The following is a 6000-nucleotide window of genomic DNA, read 5'->3' as shown; positions in this document are numbered from 1 at the left end:
AGACTGTTTTTTAAGTCTACATGTGATACACCTGCTTACTTAATTTCATACATCTAGGTGAAACGTACTGCGAGGGCTGCATCGTCAAAATATTGTAGGGGGCGCTATCGAGCCGAGTTGCCACTCTGAAGCATTAAAATCACATCAGATAACTACATTCAGGATTTTAAATGTGTGTGACAAGTTTGATTTTGTTTTGAGTATTTTTAGCCCCTCAAAAACACCTTTGTTTTTCATGGCGAGGAATGCATCGCCACGGCAACAGCATTTCACGAAACAACAAGGTTTGAGTAACTTTTAATCACAAAGGTCTTTAGATTGTTCTGACCAAATTCTAAGTTGATCTGATTAGTTCCCTGGGAGGAGTTCGTTAAAGTAGAGTGCCTGGAAATTGAAAAAACGACAGTAGAAATTCAGACTAAATTCAAAATGGCTGACTTCCGGTTGGGTTTAGGGCATGGCCCCAAGAGACTTTTATTTAAGTCCAAATGTGATACATGTGCCTACCAAATTTTGTTAATCTATGTGAAACGTACTGCGAGGGCTGCTTCGTCGAAATTTTGTAGGGGGCGCTATTGAGCCGATTTAACACTCTGATTGAATAAAATCATATTATAGAACTACATTTTGGCCTTGTGATCTGTGTGTCAAGTTTGCTTGTGTTTCGAGCTTTTTTAACCTCTCCAAATGACCATCGTTTTTCACGGCGAAGACTGCGTTACCACGGCAACGCCGTTCGACGAAACATCAAAAGCTTAGAGAACTGGCATTATGAACTTCTTACATTTGTGTGGAACAAATTTGATGTTGATCTGATTTTCCAACTAAGAGAAACAAGCCAAAGTATAAAGACTTTAACTTACTGTTGCCAGTAGGTGGCGCTATGACTATGATTCAAAATTGGCTTGCAGATGTCTTCAGGCCTGGAGTTTAATCAAACATGTGAAATCTGGTAAAGATCTGATGATGCGGAGTCGAGTTACATCAGTTTATTCGTTCATGGCGAAGGATCGAAATTCGCAGAGCCGCCACGTCGCCACGCTTTGACAACTTCCTACAATTTTCACAATGAAGCATTATCAAGGTCTCAAGGCTTTTGTGACAAAATTCGAGAGGGATCCGATTAATCTGTGAGCAGTAGGGTGTCAAAGTACACAACCTATGACTTCCTGTTGCCACTAGGTGGCGCTATTACTATGATTCTAAATTGTCATATACATGTGTTCAGGGTCAGGATGTTATGACATATGAGAAATTTGGAGCAGATTAGGCAATGTACAGCCGAGTTACAACAACTTCCTGTTTCATGGTGAATGGTGTTTTTTTGCCGCCACGCCACGGACACATAGTTCGATAACTTTTTGATCTTTGAGTATCGTTTCACTGCCAAGGTCTCAAGAGCATACTGACCAAATCTGAAGGCAATCGGGTTTAATCTCTAGGAGGAGTTCGTTAAAGTACGGCGCCTTGAAACGGTCCAAAAACGTCATCAAATTCAAAATGGCCGACTTCCTGTTTGGTTTAGGATATACCTCCTTTTGACTTTTTTGTACGTCCCATCACGTTCCACATACCTACCAAATTTCATACAGCTAGGTGAAACCCAAAGTTAAGGCTACTCTGTAGGGGGCGCTATAGAGCCAAAATGTCATGCCGCAGCTGGACACCCCAATAATACTGGAATTTTCACCACGATTGAATTTTGTGCCAAATTTCAAAAGATTCCCAGTATCCCAAGCACCTCCTTTTTGCTATGAAACTGGTACGATAATAATAATAATAATAATAATAATAATTAAAGCTGCAAGCAGCATTGATCGGGCCCTCGCAACTTCACGCACGTCGAGGGTACTGGCAGGACTCTGGTTGACGCGGCCATGCATTTCTGTGACCATCATACATTGCATGCACGAGTTAAACAGTATTTCCTGCCTCAACCAGCAGCGTAGCAAGATCATGTTGCCAGGTCTTAAGCCTCAAATGTTTTGAGTGTACCGCCGATACAATCATAAATGTAAGCCTGTTAAGATCATTAAGAAAATGAATGTGTGAATGTGTTTCAGTGTTTATAAAATAACAGACCGTCAGTTTACTGGGATGGGGTTCAACTCCCTGCAGTGTCCTGCTGATTGTATTTGAACTTACATGAAAGTTAACAGAACAGTATTGTCATTTGCTTTTACTTTAACACTTTAATTTAACACTGTTTTCATTTTAAGCTCTTCTATAACTTTAGATTGTAGTGTGAAGCATTCATTGTAACATTTAACGTGATTTTCATGTAGAAGCTCTGGACATATCATTTATACTAATGCCCACTGACATGGTTTGAGAACCACTGTTGTCTAACTTTTGCTCTCCATGCATCTTAGTTTGCACATATTTAGATCAGAGAAGTCTTTTTCTCATGGTGTGCACACGAACCCTTTAAATAAATTCAGTGTTTGGGCTGCTGTAATTAAAGAATCCTGCTTACTTCTGTGGTTGCCAGTAGGTGGTGCTATGACTATGAGTTAATATTGGCATGCAAAAGTCCTAAAATCATGACAGTAATCAAGCATGTCAAGTTTGGGACAGTTTTGTCAAAGTACAGTTGAGTTACAACAGCTTGGTGGATGATGGCGAACCATGTAAAATGGCTGCTACACCAAGTCCATGTTGTTTGATGAAACCTCAAGCTTTTAGTAACTTTTAATCGCTACGGTCTTTAGATTGTTCTGACCAAATTCTAAGTTGATCGGATTAATTCCCTAGGAGGAGTTCGTAGTACAGCATATGGAAATGGAAAAAAACAGGAGAAATTCATACAAAATTCAAAATGGCTGACTTCCGGTTGGGTTTAGAGCATGAACCTCTAAGACTTTTTGTTAAGTCTACATGTGATACATCTGCTTACCAAATTTTATATAGCTAGGTGAAACGTACTGCGAGGGCTGCATCGTCAAAAAATTGTAGGGGGCGCTATCGAGCCAACTTGCCGCTCTGAAGCATTAAAATCACATCAGATAACTACATTCAGGATTTTAAATGTGTTTGACAAGTTTGGTTACGTTTTGAGCATTTTTAGCCCCTCAAAAACACTTTTGTTTTTCGTGGCGAAGAATGCGTCGCCACGGCAACGGCCTTTCACGAAACAACAACCTTTGAGTAACTTTTCATCACAAAGATCTTTAGATTGTACTGACCAAATTTGAAGTTGATCTGATTAATTCCCTAGGAGGAGTTCGTTAAAGTAGAGCCCCTGGAAATGTCTAAAACGACACTAGAAATTCATACAAATTTCAAAATGGCTGACTTCCGGTTGGGTTTAGGGCATGGCCCCAAGAGACTTTTATTTAAGTCCACATGTGATACATGTGCCTACCAAATTTTGTTAATCTATGTGAAACGTACTGCGAGGGCTGCTTCGTCGAAATTTTGTAGGGGGCGCTATTGAGCCGATTTAACACTCTGATTAAATAAAATCATATTATAGAACTACATTTTGGCCTTGTGATCTGTGTGTCAAGTTTGCTTGTGTTTCGAGCTTTTTTAACCTCTCCAAATGACCATCGTTTTTCACGGCGAAGACTGCGTTACCACGGCAACGGCGTTCGACGAAACATCAAAAGCTTAGAGAACTGGCATTATGAACTTCTTACATTTGTGTGGAACAAATTTGATGTTGATCTGATTTTCCAACTTAGAGAAACAAGCCAAAGTATAAAGACTTTAACTTACTGTTGCCAGTAGGTGGCGCTATGACTATGATTCAAAATTGGCTTGCAGATGTCTTCAGGCCTGGAGTTTAATCAAACATGTGAAATCTGGTAAAGATCTGATGATGCGGAGTCGAGTTACATCAGTTTATTCGTTCATGGCGAAGGATCGAAATTCGCAGAGCCGCCACGTCGCCATGCTTTGACAACTTCCTACAATTTTCACAATGAAGCATTATCAAGGTCTTAAGGCTTTTGTGACAAAATTTGAGAGGGATCCAATTAATCTGTGAGCAGTAGGGTGTCAAAGTACACAACCTATGACTTCCTGTTGCCACTAGGTGGCGCTATTACTATGATTCAAAATTGTCATATACATGTGTTCAGGGTCAGGATGTTATGACATCTGAGAAATTTGGAGCAGATTAGGCAATGTACAGCCGAGTTACAACAACTTCCTGTTTCATGGCGAATGGTGTTTTTTTGCTGCCACGCCACGGACACATAGTTCGATAACTTTTTGATCTTTGAGTATCGTTTCACTGCCAAGGTCTCAAGAGCATACTGACCAAATCTGAAGGCAATCGGGTTTAATCTCTAGGAGGAGTTCGTTAAAGTACGGCGCCTTGAAACGGTCCAAAAACGTCATCAAATTCAAAATGGCCGACTTCCTGTTTGGTTTAGGATATACCTCCTTTTGACTTTTTTGTACGTCCCATCACGTTCCACATACCTACCAAATTTCATACAGCTAGGTGAAACCCAAAGTTGGGGCTACTCTGTAGGGGGCGCTATCGAGCCAAAATGTCATGCCGCAGCTGGACACCCCAATAATACTGGAATTTTCACCACGATTGAATTTTGTGCCAAATTTCAAAAGATTCCCAGTATCCCAAGCACCTCCTTTTTGCGATGAAACTGGTACGATAATAATAATAATAATAATAAAAAACATTAGAATAACAATAGGTCCTCCGCTCCGACTACGTCGGTGCTCGGGCCCTAATAATAATAATAATAATAATAAAAAACATTAGAATAACAATAGGTCCTCCGCTCCGACTACGTCGGTGCTCGGGCCCTAATAATAATAATAATAATAAAAAAAATTAGAATAACAATAGGTCCTCCACTCCGACTACGTCGGTGCTCGGGCCCTAATAATAATAATAATAATAATAAAAAACATTAGAATAACAATAGGTCCTCCGCTCCGACTACGTCGGTGCTCGGGCCCTAATAATAATAATAAAAAACATTAGAATAACAATAGGTCCTCCGCTCCGACTACGTCGGTGCTCGGGCCCTAATAATAATAATAATAATAATAATAAAAAACATTAGAATAACAATAGGTCCTCCGCTCCTACTACGTCGGTGCTCGGGCCCTAATAATAATAATAAAAAACATTAGAATAACAATAGGTCCTCCGCTCCGACTACGTCGGTGCTCGGGCCCTAATAATAATAAAAAACATTAGAATAACAATAGGTCCTCCGCTCCGACTACGTCGGTGCTCGGGCCCTAATAATAATAATAATAATAATAATAATAAAAAACATTAGAATAACAATAGGTCCTCCGCTCCGACTACGTCGGTGCTCGGGCCCTAATAATAATAAAAAACATTAGAATAACAATAGGTCCTCCGCTCCGACTACGTCGGTGCTCGGGCCCTAATTAAAGCTGCAAGCAGCGATGAGCGGGCCCTCGCATCTTTGCGTACGTCGAGGGTACTTACGAGACCTCAGCTTACGCGGTCAAGAATGTCTGCGACCATCAGATAACGCGACCACGAGTTAGACGTTTTTTTCCTGCTTGGAGTATTTGACCCTGGAAATTGTGCTTTGCAAATAGTCCACCACTTCCTGCAACCACTGTGTGGCGCTAAACAACGTGCGTCAACATAATTTATGTTGCTCTATATCAAGTGTAGACAACATCATGTAACTTTCATGTGAATCGGAATTATCTTATCTTACTATACATCTATGCTGAAATGTAAAGTTGCACTGTAGACTTGTATGGTAAAACAACCTGTTACAATATTGTATAGAGGTTTTACAAATTATTTCCATGTATACCTGTTTCAGAACCACACACACTTGTTTGACTATCATCAAACCTCTCAGAAGAACATCTTGTCTGGAGTGCATTCTAATCGATGCCACAACTTTTAATGAACCAGTAGAATTATACAGTCCTTCCCAGTCAATCTAACACACATCCACTGTTACAGTGGAAAAAATTATCTTAGCCTTTGGCCTAAACAACAGGGCCCAAAAGAGACAGCCATTAAAC

This window comes from Cebidichthys violaceus, unplaced genomic scaffold, assembly GCF_023349555.1.
Source record: "Cebidichthys violaceus isolate CVI_PGR_0920_01 unplaced genomic scaffold, fCebVio1.0.p SCAF_4, whole genome shotgun sequence".
NCBI lineage: Eukaryota > Metazoa > Chordata > Actinopteri > Perciformes > Stichaeidae > Cebidichthys > Cebidichthys violaceus.
The sequence above is the reverse complement of the archived record's forward strand: the minus strand, read 5'-3'. Positions refer to the sequence as shown.